The sequence below is a fragment of the Borostomias antarcticus genome (assembly GCF_949987555.1).
Source record: "Borostomias antarcticus genome assembly, chromosome: 14".
NCBI classification, from domain to species: Eukaryota; Metazoa; Chordata; class Actinopteri; order Stomiiformes; family Stomiidae; genus Borostomias; species Borostomias antarcticus.
The window spans coordinates 15,521,638-15,525,278 of record NC_140247.1 but is presented as its reverse complement, the minus strand read 5'-3'; the positions used below and the strand labels follow the sequence as shown (position 1 = coordinate 15,525,278).

Genomic DNA, 3,641 nt, shown 5'->3' with positions numbered 1-3,641 from the left:
CGTTGGTGATGTGACACCACTTTATCTGTTTCCACCACACCGCCACCCACGCTAACCCGCGGCATAACAAGTAAAGCGTTGCCATGGCAACAGGCTCCCGAAACCACCCCCCCCTCCATTGAATGTGAATTATATTTCTATTTTGAATGTGAATTATATTTCTACCCTGCTCGGTAAACATAGGCTGCAGAGAAGTGTTACAGGAGTATTGGTCTTCTTGTTTTGATACCATGTCCAGGGCTCTCATGTTGAGTTAGAACCATGCCCTTTATTAGCCATTTTCAGTACTTCTGTTCGTGTCCCTGAACTCAACAAAAAATATTCCAGTGTTATTGCTTTTGCCTCTCTTGTAGCACACAGACGCATCATATTACAATGGAAGAGTTCTAGCCCTCCAAGCCCTTTCTCCTGGCTGAACGATTTGATGTCTTTTTGACATTTTGAAAAAATTAAGTATTCAATAAGAGGTTCTACTGACACACTTCACCACATCTGGGACCCTATTCTGTCTTATTTTAACACCCTGACTTTGCCCGATTTGGTGTAGAAATTGGAGATCTTTAACAGTGTATTTTATCCTGTATGTTATTCTTGAAGTTATAACTTATTTGTATGTTATTTGTGTTGTTTATTTTTTTTATTTTTTTTTTATCTATCTTTTCATTATTTAGGTTATGTTTGTGTTTTTGGTTGTACTTTTTATTTTGGATGAATGTAGAAAAAAAATAATAAGAAAATGGTACCTATATGTTTTACTGGCTTACAACTGTTTGTTTTGTGATATACCCAATAAATATATGGTGAAAAAAACGTAGGTTGCAGAGACCAAACTCCTCCTTGTCTGAAGACTTCAGATACACACTTAGAGTAGGTAGGCCTTCAATGTATCAAAGCTTGTGTGTGTAAATCAGCTCGTACTCTCAGTCAGGAGGGATCATCCATCATCTGGTTTCCTTGCACTTGTGCTTTTAAGTGCAGTAGTCACATGACGATCAGAAGAGGCTTTGTTCTGGTCTTTCATACTTCTGGTCTTTCATAACGACATGCGGAAATTGCAGTGAGTATAACCCCCTCTGACACCATGGTTTCAGTCCTGCTTCTCATATGAGTCAAGGCTCTGCTGACATCACTTGTTGATGGCGTGGATGACATTACTACAGAGCTCTCTCTGTTCCTGGGTTCTAGAACTCTCTCTGCTCCTGGGTTCTAGGGCTCTCTCTGTTCCTGGGTTCTAGAGCTCTCTCTCTATTCCTGGGTTCTAGAACTCTCTCTGTTCCTGGGTTGGTTCTAGAATTCTCTCTGTTCCTGGGTTCTAGAGCTCTCTCTATTCCTGGCTTCTAGAACTCTCTGTTTCTGGGTTCTAGAACTCTCACCGTTCCTGGGTTCTGGAGCACTCTCTGTTTCTGGGTTCTAGTGCAAACAGGGCATCATGATCATGCAGAGCTGTTCACCTCTCACACCCTGTCCTCCCATCTGGACTTGGTACGGACTGACCACACCCACGCAATGGAGAGTCATTCCTGCTGTTGTGACTTATGGAAGCTCTTTCACATACAGCAGTAGATCTGTAGATCTCTCTTTCTCTTTCTCTCTTTCTCTCTTTCTCTCTTTCTCACACACACACACACACACACACACACACACACACACACACACACACACACACACACACACACACACACACAACCTCTGTACTGCATGCCCCTGAATGTGAATGTCTTCGTTAATGTCCTTCATCAGATTTAGCACGCGGTCTGCTCTGCAGTGCATGACCTCTGACCCTGCCCAGATGTTGTGGGACCTGACCGAAGACATGTCTAGTGAGAGCATATTTAAGCACCTATTGTATTTAGATTTTGCTACTCTTGCACTTCGGCTTTAGATTGTGCTCTTGTTTAGAAAGGAGATGCACTTGTGAGTTCTGGCGAGTAGTAGTACACTGACTACCTACATTAACTTCAATTATTTTAAGTCCCTTTGGATAAAAGTGTCTGCTAAATGACTGCAATGTAATGTAATGTGAACTCTTTCAGTGTGACCAGGCCCTGCCTCTGGACTTTTGGGGACATATGAAAATAACCACAAGACACCACCAACTGAGGATTAAATCTACATCACAATCAAAGTTTAGATACAGTTCTACTCTATTTACCTCTCCTTTCTACATTTAACATTTACATTTTAGTCATTAAGCATGCGCTTTTATCCCAAGTAACATATAATAAGTAGCCTACATTTTGTCTAGAGTAAGCAAAATGTTGTCAGTAAAGTGGTATCAGCAGTCACAGTGCTAGATCATACACATATGCATGTTTAGGGGTTGGGCCCTTCTGACATCTGACCGAAGGCAACAAACATCCATTTCTTTTTTGTTTGCTTTTAGCTTCGTTTTGTACGGCCATACTTATTTTTAGCCACCCACTGTATGTCTTATCTCTTCTGTGGGGCCATCGATTCCTCTGTGTGTGTTCACATGAATGGGCTTCTGAGAAGTAGCTAGCATACAAAGCGGAGCTGTCATCACCAGGCAGCCCGCAGCCCTGCGGGTATGACGTCCTTACCTCGGCAGGAGGGCCCCCCCCAGGCGCTGTCAATACTGGTTAAACACTGGGTATGTAACGAGCGGGTATCTTTTTTTCAATAAAAAAAAAAAAGTGAAGGAGAGATGGAGGATGGGGAGGATTGGCAACAAGTGAAGGGGGGAAGAAAGAGAGAGAGAGGGAGGGAGAGAGAGAGAGAGAAATAAACACCATTTATAAGGGCCACTGTAAACCACTTGTCCTTGCTGCTAAATAAAAGTATGCATTTGGGGTGAAGCTGGTCAAGGTGTGGTCCAAAGCGGCAGCTGTGTGGCTATACAGTAGCCTACCGCGATAGTAATTAGTTTTTATGGCAGGGTCTTGGAAAGGTCATTTATAATAACACTGCCTTCATCACGCACATCATGATGCTACAGCAGTGTCATTGCTCAAAAAGGGTTGTAACATTCAGATTAATTCAGACAAATAATAGTAGCCTAGGGGTTGATGAAAATCTAAATAAGTCTTATTTTCGTAGTGATAAACATAGCCGTAATACCCATGGAGGTGCAAGCTGGCCTGTGAAGACGTCCACACCTTGACCAGGGGGGAAAAACATCACAGAAAATTCGCTGATATAATCTCAAGGGTCACAGCCTCTGTGACTGCAACATCTAGGCTAGGCGAGGCAAACTACCAAGCAGCTACTATAATATGATGTCACTGTGAGGTTTGGTGTCTATCTTGACATGTCTGAGTTCATGCTTGTTATAAAATCTATTACTTGTCTGTACTCTGTATTGAGTTTATGCTTGTTGTATAATCTATTTCTTCTGTCTGTCTCTACTGAATTGATGCTTGTTGTATTTCTCCTGTCTGTCTGTGCTGAGTTGATGCTTGCTGTATGCCTATCTATTATCTATTTTTAGCATCAGCAGACGAGGTCACGTGACAGGGGAGACGTCAGTAATGTTGTTGTTGGTGGAGGAGCTGCGAATATGGAGGAAAGAGAGTTGTGACAGGAAAATCCAGACATTTCATCAAAAACACAATCGAACCGAGCGAACAAGGAGGGCAACGGGTAAAGAGGCATTCCCCGAAGACGCGGAGAGGTGATCGACA

At 42.6% G+C, this 3,641-nt stretch overlaps 1 protein-coding gene across 1 annotated transcript in view; it reads left to right on the top strand.

Moving 5' to 3' along the window:
- Nucleotides 1–3,505: 3,505 nt before the first annotated feature.
- The window catches only part of hdac5 (histone deacetylase 5), a 65,347-nt gene continuing 65,211 nt past the window's right edge, over nt 3,506–3,641 (top strand). Inside the window, exon 1 of the mRNA XM_084448970.1 lies at nt 3,506–3,641. This exon is cut by the window's right edge and continues 5 nt beyond it. The gene's annotated coding sequence lies outside the window, so the exon portion shown is untranslated.